At 45.9% G+C, this 15411-nt stretch overlaps 1 pseudogene; it reads left to right on the top strand.

The window, feature by feature from the left end:
• Positions 1-15411, top strand: part of LOC119395749 (glutamate receptor ionotropic, kainate 2-like) — a 38844-nt pseudogene that overhangs the window by 19152 nt on the left and 4281 nt on the right.

Genomic DNA, 15411 nt, shown 5'->3' with positions numbered 1-15411 from the left:
CCTCGTACAAATATCTAGAAGAAGAAATTGCATGCTGTGGCGGCAGCTCAGCAAAATTCGGGAGGATTGCTTAATATAGTAACGAAAGAAGGGAAATTTTAAGGGCTCGTGTTTCTTTGCTGGACACAACATTAATTAGACCTAACAGACAAGAAGGCCAGGGAAAGTGTAGGGGATGTTATTTGTAGTAATTGCGATGTAAAATTTAAAGACAGTAAATTGGAAGAAAAGAGAACCTGCCGCGAGCAGGGAACAAACCTGCGACCTTCGAATAACGCGTCCGATGCTCTACCACCGAGCTACGGCGGCGGTCATCCTCCCGTTCACTTTATCGGGTGTATATGTACATTTAAATCTAGGAGTGTTACTCAGCGCCGCTAGTAGCCATGACAGCAAGTGTGGAACACTCTTTTTCTGGCTACTGGCTTACTTTCTTCACATTTTGCGTCATAATTGCTACAAATAACATCCCCTATACTTTCCTTGGCTTTCTTGTCTGTTAGTTCTAATTAATGCTATATAGTTACATAAATGCGTCCTCGTCAATATTTATTAATCATTTCTTAAGAACACTGCACCTTAGCAATGCAATCTGCAAGTAGTAAACACGTACACGCATCTAGTCAAGAATATATGTATAGTTATCGAATGCGCGCTGAGAGCTGAGACGTGTTCTCCAAAGGGCTGCAGAAAATAGCGCCATAATCATGTTCTCTCTCTACATGCGGAAGCTCTAGATGAGCGTATGAGTGCTCCATAAAAATGATGACAATAGTCACACGCGGTACAGTGGTCAGAATGCCTGATCCCAATTTCTTCATCTTTTAGACTGACATAGTACTCAGCTACAGGAGCGTAGGATTCCACGTAGCAGACCTTAACAACTTTGAGGAATAATCCCTCAAAGACCATTTGAGAACTCTTTTGTCTGAGGTGTACTTCTAATCGTTTTACCTTTTTGTTTGCAGCTTACTTCACTCAATACTAATCTGCATCCATGTTTCATTCGAGCACAAATTACAAAATCAGGCCACATTAAGTATGCCTAAATGAGAACAAATCAAACGGCCGCAAAGGATGGTTTTTTAAGTTGCCATATCCGATTAACAGCCTTAACGTTTTTAGCAAAGTCACGTGAACGTTTAAAAGCACACCGCGTTTTTAAGGCCATCGTTAGATGAGGCCCTTAAGGCATGATAAGCTTACCAACTCTATAAGCAGATGCATTTTGTAGATATTGTTGGGATTCACGCGTGTGCAGAGTACGTATACACCGGTCAGAAAAGAAGCTTAAGCGGTGTCCAGCGAAGTTATTGGGTAACGCTGATATGAAAGTTGTTATAACTTCCCACTCAGTGAAGGATTGGTGTAAGTCACGCTATTAGTTAAGTCTCTAACAAGAAATATTTTCTTTTCTTCCCGCCTTCTTTGTGCCTGGAACTATGCGAAGAATTTAACGGTACGTACAAATTTGATTTCTGAGGAACCAAAATCTCTCCTTTTGTATATTTAACTGCACCGCCTACGTTAAGCTGAGCTTGCGTTACTAGTGTGCTTTTGAAATATATAGCTAGCAAGGTGTTCTGCGGCATTGCTAAACGGTGTTCCTTAAATCTATTGAATACATTTGCTCTTCAGTTGTTTTATTGTGATAGCAATTATATAAACACTCCCGTCGAACTTTTCCCGTTGCCGTTGCTGCTGCCGTGAGGTTTCGTATAAAGTCAAAACTGATGACATCTCAGCGCACGTCGTATGTTTTGTGTGCTAGTGAAAGCGTGCCAGGGCAACCGGCGATCGCGGCTCAAGCAGGAAGCAAACATGCCCGCCGTATTTTGTCGCGCGAAGGGGTGGGGGTGCGTGGCTTCGGCAGAACCTCCGTACTTTGATCCGGTCGCGGTCGCCTTTATCTTGACAGGGATCAACAGCCGGCTCATATCTTTGTAGGAGCTGTATTAAAGCGATAGCGTTAAAGAGCTCATTCCGCAGGAATTCTGGTGTCGGCGTCGGTGTCGTTGGTTGTGAGCGAAAAGTCATCATCTTGTCAGTGACCGAAAAATCAAGATGAAAATAAGGTAAATAAGAAAAACCTTAGGGTCGAGTGACAATCGAACCCAGGCCGTCTGCGTGGCAAGCAGGTGTTCTACCACAGACCCGCGCTATTGCTTGAAACTGCCTTGGAAAAAAACACTGTATGATTGTCATGTAGTAGAACGAGTCCCCTTAACGCATGATTATTGCGTGGCAGAAGCGTGAAATCGCGTCAGGCGTCAAAATATGTGAATTGCGCAACGAGTGGGGGTTTTAAAGGCCCACCCATTACAAAGCGCTCGGACATATTTAATCATTATCAGCAGCAAAAGCATCAACAAAGTGAGCAGCTGCGTAGGTTCGCGTGTTGCCTTAAAGGCCAACTCCGGCAATTTTTCGAGGTCGATGGATCTCAATGAAATTCGCTGGATACGTTCCTTTGCACGTTTCCGTCATTTATGCCAAATTACAGGCTTGAGACACGCGCAGATTGTTTGCAAATGAATTTTAAAGATTGTCTGCAAACGCCCTCCTGGCTTCCCACAATTATTGGCAACATTGCGTCTGTGACGTCAGTATTGGGAAGGCGGCGGAAGTGACGCAGCCGAGGGCACCGCTAACTTCGGCGCTTGGGCCGCTACAGCGAGCGTCTGCTGTGCACAAGGCGACAGACACCGTTAGTTTGGCCGGCGCTTCGCTGGTCGTCCCGGCTGTCACAGTTTTCATACTCCGCGCCGGCATGACCGGCATGCCTTGCACGACTTCCGGTTCGTTCGTAACAACGTCTACGTCATACGTAGACAGGACACTCGGTTGGGTTTCGCTTTCGGTGTTGCGCTTTTTTGCTTATTTAAAATTATTCTCCAATTTGCCGAGTATTTGTGCTGTCGGGCTCGTAACAGGAGCGTCTCAGGAACATAAAAGCACCATTACTTTGACATGGCCAAAAGATCGCCGGAGTTGGCTTTAAGGAGGCGTATAGTGGGCCCTTCGCTAATTCGCATTATGAAGAATTACGGCGCAATGGACACTTAACAACTGTACTTGCAGTAGGCCTAGAATACTATGAACGGCCAATGTACGCGCACATTCGTTCCTTTCCTTACGGTACGGTTAAGGCATGCACCGAGAACCGAAGCTAGGCTAGTAATTGATAATTTAATGCGGACGGGGTCCGATCTCGCTACCGCGTTCTACTCTTGAAGGCGAAGCTCAAGCGTCCTCCAAGTTTTTCCAATCGCTAAGTCTGCGCTGAAGCCATAGAGAGCACGAAGTTCGCTTCACTCGCAGCAGCAGCAGCAGCAGCAGCAGCAGCAGCAGCAGCAGCAGCAGCAGCAGCAGCAGCAGCAGCAGCAGCAGCGTCTCTTACGCCATAGTTTTCTTGAGTTACGTTAGGCTAGATGCTAAAGGTGTTGGATGGTAGCCTTACTTCGTATAACATTGCAATTTGCTGCTATCGCGTTCATGGCTTTGCCCTTTTCATTTGTTCATTCTTTTCATCTAGGGTAACAATAACCTACATTTGAAAGGCAGTTGCTATAGAATAAACGTCTGGTGAAATGCCTAGTCTCTAAGCATTTCATCTGGAGTAACCGTTATCATTGGACTTTACTAATTTTGGATTATAAGTGAAGTGATTAAGACCAATAAGCTGCGTTGTAAGACAGATAATTTCACGCGAATGTTTGCGTAAAGGGTATACGCGTATAGAAGGTGAGTTTCTATGTTAAAAGCGTTTCAGTCTTAATGGTATCTTTGTTCTCGCATGATTCTTCTCAACAGACGAAAGTTGCTCTCATGTACGACGCCGTGAGGTTGTTCGCCACGGCACTTCGAGACCTGCAACCGAACAATGGACCCAAGATTCAAGTGCGACCACTTTCGTGCGAAACCGAGGAACCCTGGTCTCAGGGAAACTCTTTCGTCAAGTACATGCGAATGGTGAGTGGCTCGTGCCCGTGGCTAGAGCTTGTGATGATATTGGATGGTGCTGCACTGTTGGTGGTGACGCCGTGGCAGGCGGGGAATGATATCGTGATCCGACAAGATACCGAAAGTGGCCAATGCTTCAATTTTAAAATATGCACACACCAATAATTTCCAAACCACTTGCCATGAATTCGCGCAAACATAAACAGCGGTGCATTGGGCTCTCTAGCTTTTGAACCAATAACGAAATACAGTAATGAGCTTAGATTCTGGATCTTCTCGCTTATAAAGCTTATACGCAAGTTTCATAGCTTCTGCATATTCTACAAGAGATGTGACAGAATGCTCGAGGTTGTCGTCTTCTCGGACGAAATATTTATTTCATAGCTAGCAAGTACTCAACGCCACGAACTACGTCAGTATCAATACTATTTTCGCCCCTTAAGATATGATGATTGTTCGCTGCCAGTTCTCCAAGCAGCTGATTCATATTATACAAGTCACATTACGATTTTTGATGGAGTGTTCATTACACGAACCGTTGTGAAGCCAAAAATATCGTACTGCTCTACTGTGGTGCATCATATGTGTGAAGGGCTGACGTTCGAATTCGTGCATGACAGTGCCACAGAACATTAAGGAGCTAAGTAACGTTACAACGTGTGTGCGTGTGTGTATGTGGGCACTTCTCTCTTCTGGTGTCCTTGTCTCATTCGCGCTGTGTTAAAGGTGCTCAAAAACCGTAAAGAACTAGCCCAGGTTAAAAAAAGGCGCGAGCCAATGGGGCCCTGAACTAAGGGCTCCACCCAACGAGGATAATCCTTGAGGCCTTCACAAATAAAAGTTTCTCTCTCTCTATTTCTACAGGTTAAAATGAAATGATTTCTTACTAAATATGCACATGAACACTAATATGTTGGCACGCCACATCGCACGGCTCATCTTTCCGCTGCCGCGCATGGTGTAAACTTCTAAACAGATGCAATGCGTTAACTTATCCCAATTTACGCGGTGGAGACGAATCGCGTTCTCACACGGTAATGGGAGAACGCAAAAAAAAAAAAAATTCACAGCGTATCCACGGGTGAATGATGAAGAGCTTGGGCGAAGCTCCTGAAGCAATCATGGTTACACCGTGAAATATTCAGTGGTTTCGCCCAGCAGTAATCAAAGCGATAGCCCAGCATATCATCAAAGAGGTGACAAAACACTGTATATATTTATACAAGAAATTTTATTAATCGTAAGTGGTAGCTAGACGTGGCTTCCGTTCCCCCTTCATTATAACTGCTTTATGGTCGGTGAAGTAATGGATCGGTAAGGGGTAGTAGTGGGATGTTTGCAAAGACGAAGTAGTGGGGCAGTTTGCAAAGATGGCTTCCGTTCCCCCTTCATTATAACGGCTTTATGGCCGGTGAAATAATGGATCGGTGATGGATCGTAGTGGGATGTTCGCAAAGACGAAGTAGTGGGCAGTTTGCAAAGGCAATCCCCACAGTGGGTGTGAGCCAAAGTTGCAGGTGAACAAGAACAAGCCAAACAAGAGAGCCAGCAGGAAACGTAGGGGCTGGGTGATGAACGTCGTCATGTCGCGTCTTTTGTCGACCTTGTGCTTCACCTGTCAGGGAACGAGCCAACTGACGGCAGTCTTCGGCGTATATGGCGACTTCAGAAACTGAGTGCACTCAGAGGCATCAGGTCGGTACGGGAGTATGGTGTCCGTGGGTGGGAAGGTTCGCGGCCGTACAAGAGAAAGAACGGGGAAAAGCCGGTAGTCGCTTGCGTCGCGGTGTTGTAAGCGAACGTAACAAAAGTAGTACAGTATCCCAGTTGGTGTGGTCGGAGGAGGTATACATCCTCAACATGTCGCCGAGTGTGCGGTTGAACCGTTCAGTGAGACCATTTGTCTGTGGATGGTAGGCAGTGGATTTCCGGTGAATGATGTTGGATTCAGCGAGGAGGGCTTGGATGACCTCCGACAGGAACACGCGACCCCTATCACTGAGTAGTTCCCGCGGAACACCATGGCGTAGAATGAAGCTGCGAAGAATGAAAAGTGCAACTTCGCGGGCGGTCGCTGCCGGGAGAGCTGCAGTCTCAGCGCAGCGCGTGAGATGATCGACGCCGACAATAATCCATCGGTTTCCAGAGCCACTGTACGGGTAGGGGGCCGTAGAGGTCGATACCCACGCGGTCAAAGGGGCGAGCCGGGCACGGGAGCGGCTGCAACGCGCCAGTAAGGTGTCGCGGAGGTGTCTTGCTTTGTTGGCATGTAGTGCAAGACTGAACATATTTCTGCACAAAGCGATACATTCCTCGCCAGTAATATCGCTGACGCAGCCTTTCGTAGGTTTTCAGGGCGCCGGTGTGAGCACTTTGGGGATCCGCGTGGAAATTCGAGCAGATGTCAGAGCGCATATGACTAGGGACAGCAAAGAGCCACTTCCGACCATCTGGCATGTAGTTGCGGCGGTACAGAATGTTGTCTCGCACGGAAAAGTGGACTGCTTGACGGTGTAGCGCTCTCGTCGAAGGGACAGCAGACGAATCGGTAAGGTAGTCGAGCAACAAGGCAAGGTGTGGGTCTTTACGCTGCTGCCGAAAGCATGTCATTGGTGCTGAGTGGTGACAAGGTGGTAACGTGGGGTGACAGAGAAGCCACATCTGGTGTTATTCGCGAGCGGGAGAGTGCATCTGCTCCACTACACAGGCAGGCTAATCTAAACACTCGTGTTCTGTTTTCCGCCCCATACAAACTGGGTAACTTGTGCAAGAAAACTAACCCCGATAAGAAGGTTATTATAATATGCCCGAAGAAGCACAGTAAGCCTTTTGCTCAATGCAAAACATGCGTCGTTTACCGGATTCCTTTGTCATGCGGCCGGTTTTACATTGGGCAGACCGGCCGCTGCCTCAATGAAAGACTCAGAGAGCACAGCAACAAAGTGGGCAAGACGCCCCCTGACGGGTTTTTAGCGCTACAACTGCTATAAATGCACGTGCCGACCCATTTTGAACAGACTGTTGTAGTTGACAAGAACAAGTCCGAAATCACTAGATTAGTTATCGAAACCGAACACATAGACTATTCTGGCGAAAGTTGTGTTAGCAAAACGTCACTATCCTTGAGCAAAAAGGAATTAGACTACCTGCGCATGTGTTAAGGTCTGTCCGATTGCCGTGATACAGAAGCGGCCAATTTCGTCATAGGAGGTTTTCAACCCTGTCATGTTGTTCATTGTATTGCTGGTTTTTCATGGTATATGCTAGTGGTCACGTGAATGTCGTGTGCAAAAAACAGGTATATAAGTAGGCTTGGTGATTGAAAATAAACGTTTTTTGTTGTCCGCAGCGCCAGTGTGTGTGTCTTCTTCCCTTCGTCCTTGTCTTTTCGCGCCCACATCCAAGAACTATGACAGACCAACAAGCCCGCATCGCTACCCTTGTTAATTAAAATCGAGTGGCTCATCCTAAGCTTGCTCATTCGACCAATACGATACACTGAGACAATGCCAAACTGTGCCGCAAGAAATATACATTCTTTGCTGGCGCCATGGTCTTCGAACGTTTGCTAGCCACTGTACGTTACGATTCCACGGTTATCCAACGGAGTCGTATCGACTCTGTTCCGGTCGTTATTTATGGACTCTTGCTTAGCTACTTTGCGAAAGTAAAGTTCACCGCGGATGCAGCACGGAATGTCCTAAATAAACATCAGAGTGTCATATAACCATTGACCTGGGGCCATCCCAGGCCATTGACCTGGGGAATGTACAATGGCTCACGCCATGGGTTTAGACAGGCTGAACATAGCCATACCTGTTGTGCGCATCATTAGTGATAATCGTACCCACTACCTACCCACTTCTCAACGTATATATGCACACACACTACAAAACGCACGACACGAACCTATATGAAGTATGGTTGAAACCCCCCCCCCCCCCGAAAAAAATTTCTGGCTACGCCCCTGTTTAGCTGACATCGACGTGAATGTGTTCACTTTTATTCCAGATTAACATGTCAAGGTCTGACTGGTAACATCAGATTCAACCCCAATGGCCACCGGACAGAGATTGAGGCTACAGTCATGGAGATCACTCACAATGACTCTCCGAGAAGTAAGTTTCATTTCACTAGGCATAAACACGGAGAGAACTGTGGAATGTACTATAGAGCCTTTTGGGAAGTCACTTTAATCCTGGGACTGGTCGACACATGCCGAATCTATTGTCATGGCATTGCTCTGCCGCCAATAGCATGGAGATCACGAACCAAGAGTGTCTCGACTATTTTTTAAAACCGATTCTATTCTGGGCGATGCTTACCTCCAGCCCTCACCTCTCTAGTTTTCTATCCATCTCTGTGCCAATGTCTAGGCAGGCGAGTGGACAATGCATGGCGGCATCAACATCACCACAAGACTACTCAAGACAGCTGGAAGAGGCCCGCCTGCACCTCATGAACAAGACGCTTATAGTCACCACGCTCGTGGTACGTTTCCTTCTGTTTACATTTGTATGAGCGCATCATATTTTTCTATTAAACATTTTTTGAAAAAAACATACGTGCTCATGTTGCCATGTCTCTGGCCATCGGTGCCTTCTGTTTCTGGACTGCCGTTATGGTTTCTTCATTTTACCTAAAAGCAAATAATGCATTGGACCGCTTCCTACTACTTGAAAATTTGTTTGGAAACATAATGACAGTTAGTGAACCTCGGAAAGAAAACGCATGATTGTGTAAATTTCACTTGTCGTTCATCGGACTACACGGAACCATGCTCCGCGTCATAGGGCGTCCTTTAAAGCGAATATGAGATTTGAAATATTTCTGCCAATTCGGAAATTCAATAGAAGGTCCAGCAAACCTGCAGCACACATACGCACAAAAGTGAAGCAACCGTGCGTGTTTGTAACGTTATGTCAGAGTATTCGTATTGCTATTCTCCGCTTTGAATAGAAGTTGGACATCGTTTCTTGCATTGTGGAAATTAAGTACATCATATATCATTTGACAGTCGTGGTGCGATATGTGATAGTTTGGTTTATTCATTGGAAATCGGTGAATGGCTTCAGTTATAACGCCAAGAAGAGATCCAATAACATATCCGGTAATTGGCGTTGAGGTTTAAAAAAAGCCTTTAGCACCTACGCTGGATATCTTCATTTTATCTCTTTATATGAAACCAATTCGTGCTGCGCTCTAACTTATTTTCCATATGGATCCCTTTTTTTCATTCTTGCTCAAAAACAGATAAATTGAGCTCATAAGCGAAGTTGCGCCGGTCGATAGTCATTTCAGTGCAATGTATCAGCGTAATGTTGCAGTCCCGTACGCCTCATAAATAACAACACAGACATTCCATAACATCACAGTGTGAATTCTCTGCCATATATGGCAAATGTGCATGCCATTTCGCATAATTTGCTAATTGGACGACGCCAGTGTGGTCAACAATTTCTCACCCGTGAGGATTTTGCGGTGTAATTTACATTCAAACGTGTCTTCGTGCTGCTTCCTGCAGCACTCGCACTGAAAAACTGTATAGCTATTAAACATGTTTCAACGTACGTCCAGGCAACCTCATCGTCCTGCTCTAGAAACAGGCTGTCACCCTTTATAAAAAGTCACTACGTGTTTGCGGACGCTGAAGCGTTTTTCATATATTTTACTCATATAGTCTCCTACCTGTCCAAGGCTGTACGTACCATAAGAGATGAGTTAAGACCAGCTTTCTTTCCTGTGCCTAGCAACCTCCGTACACAATGCTGAAAGAGAACCACCAAGAGCTGGAAGGCAATGCAAAGTACGAGGGCTATTGCATTGACCTGCTCGAGGAGATCGCCAAGCTGCCGGACATCAACATCAAGTACAAGATACGTGAGGTGGCCGACAAGGCACACGGCAGGCGTGATGACAAGAACGAGTGGAACGGCATGATCGGGGAGCTTCTGCAAGGGGTTAGTGAAATGTGTACATTCTGGCCACCAAATTCACGTTCTGCTCTCCCACCGGCTTACGGATGCTTATTGCTTCCTATATGTCACACGATGACCGTGTTTATATGAGTGTTTTGACTGTATTCTCCGAGCGTACTTAGCACATTCGCAAAAACTGTTTCGCACTAGCTACGAGGGGATAGGTCATAGATCTTCAGATGAAGCTCTGGACCAAATAAGAAAAGAAAAAAATAACATGACAAATGACAAGCCATATGTTTATCGCGTGCTGTGCTTCTAAAAATATAATAAGTAAATGAAGAGCGCACTCTTGGTAGGTGTACAATAGTAAAGGAAAATATGCGGAAGGGCACTACCAGAAAAGGATATAACTGAGAGTAATGTCATCAATTGCGAAGGCTATCAGTGGTTACCTAAGGGCTTTATCCTCACGCGTTTTCGAACTCCTCCCGTTACGGTTGTCTAGCTCGCCTCCCGACGAATTTCTGGCGTTTAATGTTTCTTTTCATTGCTACTAACACAGTCGACTGCAAATGTTTCATTCGTCATCCTCCAATAACAGCTGCTAGAAAAAAAGGAACGGGATTATGTCGAGTGTAAGCTTTCCCGGCATCTTTTTATTTTGCTGTGGTTCTCGTTAGCGCGCTGATGATGCACGTGAGCGGATAAGCTGCAATACGACAGTCAAAATACACTGTAATGCATTGCTCTGCAGTGAATACACTGGAACGCGTATGGCTCTACCTTCAGCATGAAGCTGTTGAATATGCCTTACATTTTACTTGTGTAACGTCCCCCGACGCTTGCCCTTTCGCAGAAAGCAGACCTGGCCATCGCCGACTTGACCATCACGTACGTACGCGAGGAAGTGGTAGACTTCACGATGCCGTTCATGAACCTGGGCATCAGCATCCTCTACAAGAAAGCGGACAAGAAGCCTCCCTGGCTCTTTTCCTTCCTGGCACCGCTGTCCCTGGAGGTGTGGATATACATGTCCACGGCCTTTCTGGGCGTCTCCCTCTTTCTCTTTGTGGTGGCGCGGTTCAGCCCGTACGAGTGGGTGAACCCACACCCGTGCGACCCTAGGCCCGCCGAGCTAGAGAACCGGTTCACCATATGGAACACCCTGTGGTTCACCATCGGCTGCCTGATGCAGCAAGGGTGCGACGTGACCCCACGTGCGCTGTCGACCAGAGTCGCGGCCGGCATGTGGTGGTTCTTTACGCTCATCATGGTATCATCGTACACGGCCAATTTGGCCGCCTTCCTGACCGTCGAACGACTCGTGTCTCCGATCGAAAGCGTCGAGGACCTGGCTAAGCAGACCAGCATCCAGTATGGGTGCCTGCAGTCTGGATCCACCCAGGCCTTCTTTAAGGTACGTATATGTACACTTTGCAGTCGCTGTTAGTTACGTACTTTTTAAATGTTACTCACGCATGCATACAATTTCATTTCTCCTTTTTGTTTTTCTTTCTTTCTTTTGTTGTGTGCTCTATATTAAACCTGTTACCTCCGCGGTTTTATCGTAGCATGGTCAGTTAATGTTATCTTACTAACGCTGCTCACATATTCAATTTGCTCGTGTTTATTCAATAAATAATTTTTTTGCATTATCAAGGCTCCTGCTCAATGCCCTTTAGCCTTTTTGGGCACCGACCTTGATCTCAGCTCTACATGCACTCTAGCTGGTTTAACCTGCTGAAGTTGCATGTTTAAAAAACGGCCCACGTCTTTAAGGAATGGGCTTCTACCTATAAAATCAAAGTTAAACTGTCGAGGGGACGCACTGCTGACGAATGGCGATCGTATAGAGGCAACCTCACTAGAATCAGTACACATGTATGGACTGTTGCGGACGTCACGCTGATACTCATGAGTACCTCCGGTTCATGTTGCTAAGTCAATGACTTTGTTTGTCTAGTCCAGCAGGTCGTGGCCAAAATACCGTTTTCCCAAAGCCAAGCATTTGTAAGACCACATGTTACTGGACAATATATCTAATGTATTTATCAAACCCCAATCCCGCTTTCCACATACATAGCGCGAAGTCATGTACTCAGATCAAATCAATTAACTTTATTGATTGCCCTGCGAATTGGTGGAATAGGCCTGGATCCCGCCTAGGCATCGGCCAAGGGTTGCCGGCCCTTGGCGGCTTCCTCGGCTCGCTGGATGGCCGATACAAATATTTAACACGCATTCTCCTTTTCTTTTTCTTTGCAGGAATCCGAGTTTCCCACCTACAAGAAAATGTGGCACGTGATGCAGGCCGCACGGCCCAGCGTGTTTACCGAATCCAACTACAAGGGCATCGAACGAGTGCGCCGCGGAAAGTACGCCTACCTGATGGAGTCAACCTCCATCGAGTACGCCATCGAGAGGAACTGCGATCTCACCCAGATCGGCTCGCTTCTGGACAACAAGGGCTACGGCATTGCCACGCCGCCTGGTGAGCATACCCACCGCGTGTCGTCAGCCCCATGTGGCTCTGAAATGTTAGGCATTGAAACCAATTCTCGGCACTCCATCCAGACTGGGCCACCACTTCTGGGCATCGTTCACTTAACGGCGAAACATGGTTTTGGTCGAGCCTTTCATGTCCGGGATTCGTGGTAACGTTCGTGGGCATCATAAGCGGGTATGCGCCACAGACATTGGGTAAATCCCACTGTTCACCATTGGTGCACTAAAAATGAAGGCAACAGTTAGCCCAACAAACGAATATGTGCTACAGAAATCTGTGTGGCCTATCAGAAAACTATCATAATCATAAACGCGTATGTGCCACAGAAATTGGGCAAATCCCACTACACACAACTTTCACTAAAAAGGAAGAAGGCAACGATTAGCCCTACAAAGGGCGTGCGCGTTACCACAGTCACACCACTGTCACGTGCTACTTTGTGGTTATAAATGATGGTGGCTATACTACCACCTCAAAGCTTAACAAGAGTGTTTATTAAAGAGCATATATCTGAAAGACTTGCAAAACGTATAAATGCGTTTGCCTGACGAAGGGAACGCCACCAGCTTCGCTGTTTCGTCGATGAAGCGGAGCTGGTTGAATTTTATTCTTTTAGTTTATATTGTCCCGCTTCCTAACAGTTTCCATTCGCACCCTTTCTGGTTTACAGCAGCGGACCTTGTTTTTATAGCACATGTGTGCAAATATATTACTCTAATCCAAGAACCAACAGCCGTGTATGACACCCGCTCATGATGAAGTGCACCCTCTTGCACACGACAATGTTTCTTGATTTCGCGGCTTTCTCCCTTGGCGTTCATCCTTAATTGAAAAAGGGCCGAAGCCTTAAAATAAAGGAACGCTCTCTCGTGTAAGAAGTGCGTTCTGCATGCAAGCAAATGGCTTTGAGACCGTTATGATGATGTGTGACAAATTTATGAAAGAGACCACAAAAATGAGCAACTTGCAAATTTTAAAAGGTTATTGCTTTTTTTTTCTGTTGTTAGGAAACCCTCTTTTAGCGTAGTTTCTTACTTTGAGTGGTGAAACCTACCCCAGCTACAGACGAGATCGTATCACCGCGAAGTAAAGAAGTACTGGCATAAAACAGCGACAGTAGCGAATCGCAAACTGCAGGAAGTACGAAGGAAGAGAAGTAGAGAGCACGTCACAAATATGACATTTATAGTACAGATTTAAAAAAACACATGGTGCTTCTGGTGATCCCAGCATGCTCACGGGAGTTTGGAGAAATAACGTAGGCTTTACGCCTCAATTATTTCAGCCGGAAAAAAAACGGAGGGTGCTCTCGTAGGTCCTCGCCGTTCTTTAGCCCAAGAAAAGCTTTTTCCTAGAGAATGGTTCCACGTAGCCAGCTTCATGCGTTTCCAAAACCTCGGCATTCATGAAAACGAGAGTTCTACACCCTTCTTATTGCTCGTATAAATGCAATGCCACATTCATTATCTGCTGCAGATTTCTAGTTCCATAATTTTTTTGGTGGTTGCCTCATTCTAGTTATTTTGTAAGTGCATCCTTGCAAACAATTTCCGAATTGGGCATTTTCATTCGTTCCAGGTTGTCTCTTTTTTTTTTGTCAGATGGGTGCAAGAGCGCGTTTTCTTATTTATGCTGCGAACACCACTTTCATTGCTTTCAAAGATTCTAGGGTGCCTTTGAGGTGGTTCTTTTTACAGTAGCTTCGTTGAAGTGGTAGCATGGGGAGGCATCTGCTGCCAAATAATTTGGTTTGAGTAAAAGCTAGATATTTGTAGTCTTGTGTTCACTCTTTCACGAAATCTGTATACAATATTTCCTGGCTTCCTTATAACATCATGTGCTTCTTTTAGAAATGATTTGAACATCGGCCTTACAGTTTCTGACAATTATTCCTGAAAAACACTGATAGGCGTCCTGCAGTGAGGCGTGTATTGCGTCTATCGCGCAGGGTCCCCGTACCGTACGATGCTGTCCCAGGCGATCCTGCAGCTACAGGAGAGTGGCACCCTGCACGTGCTCAAGGAGCGTTGGTGGAAGAAGCGGCACATCGTCAAGAAGTGCCCAAAGGAGGAGGCAAGCGCGTCCAAGGGCACCTCGGCCCTGGGCCTGGCCAACGTGGGCGGCGTCTTCGTCGTCCTGTTGACCGGCTCCTGCATCGCCTGCATCACGGCAGTCGTCGAGTTCATATGGCGCTCTCGCAAGGCGCTGCCCGAAGAAAGGGTACGTAGAGGAACACTGCTGCCGTGATAGTTAATATGTCAGTCTCAAAAATCATTTTAGTTGGGGAAACTGCATGAAGGGATAAAAAGGCTATGCAACACCACTAACAGACAGACAGACAGACAGACAGACAGACAGACAGACAGACAGACAGACAGACAGACAGACAGACAGACAGACAGACAGACAGGACAGAAGCAGATAGATAGATAGATAGATAGATAATAGATAGATAGATAGATAGATAGATAGATAGATAGATAATAGATAGATAGATAGATAGATAGATAGATAGATAGATAGATAGATAGATAGATAGATAGATAGATAGATAGATAGATAGATAGATAAGAATAGATAGATATATAGAAGATAGATAGATAGATAGATAGATATTGATCGCTTGTGCGTATATGAACTGACAACGATAATGATAGCGAACATGCTTGACCTGACAGTGTGGCACGTCAGACTTTCGTAGTTTCGTCCGTCTTTATCAGCCAATAGACCGACAAACGACTCGCTTCTCTGACGCCTTCTGCTTTGGCATATCTTGAATAAATTTTAGCTTCCTTTGTGATAGTCTAGGATTAACTATGGTTATTTGCGAAAATACAATCACGATAATATAGCAAGTACGCCCTCTATAAAAGGAAACAGGTAATGGTCGCTCAATGCGTAAAGCAGAATGTGAGAAAGATCTGTCGTTTATGAACTTATCCAGCCTCGCTGAGGCTGCAGTGTGCATGCATAAAAATATGCACGACTTTCAGAAAGTTGCGTCATAGTCTTCGGTGTGTC

This window comes from Rhipicephalus sanguineus, chromosome 6, assembly GCF_013339695.2.
Source record: "Rhipicephalus sanguineus isolate Rsan-2018 chromosome 6, BIME_Rsan_1.4, whole genome shotgun sequence".
NCBI classification, from domain to species: Eukaryota; Metazoa; Arthropoda; class Arachnida; order Ixodida; family Ixodidae; genus Rhipicephalus; species Rhipicephalus sanguineus.
Note: the sequence above shows the minus strand (reverse complement) of the source record. Positions and strands in the feature narration are given on the sequence as shown.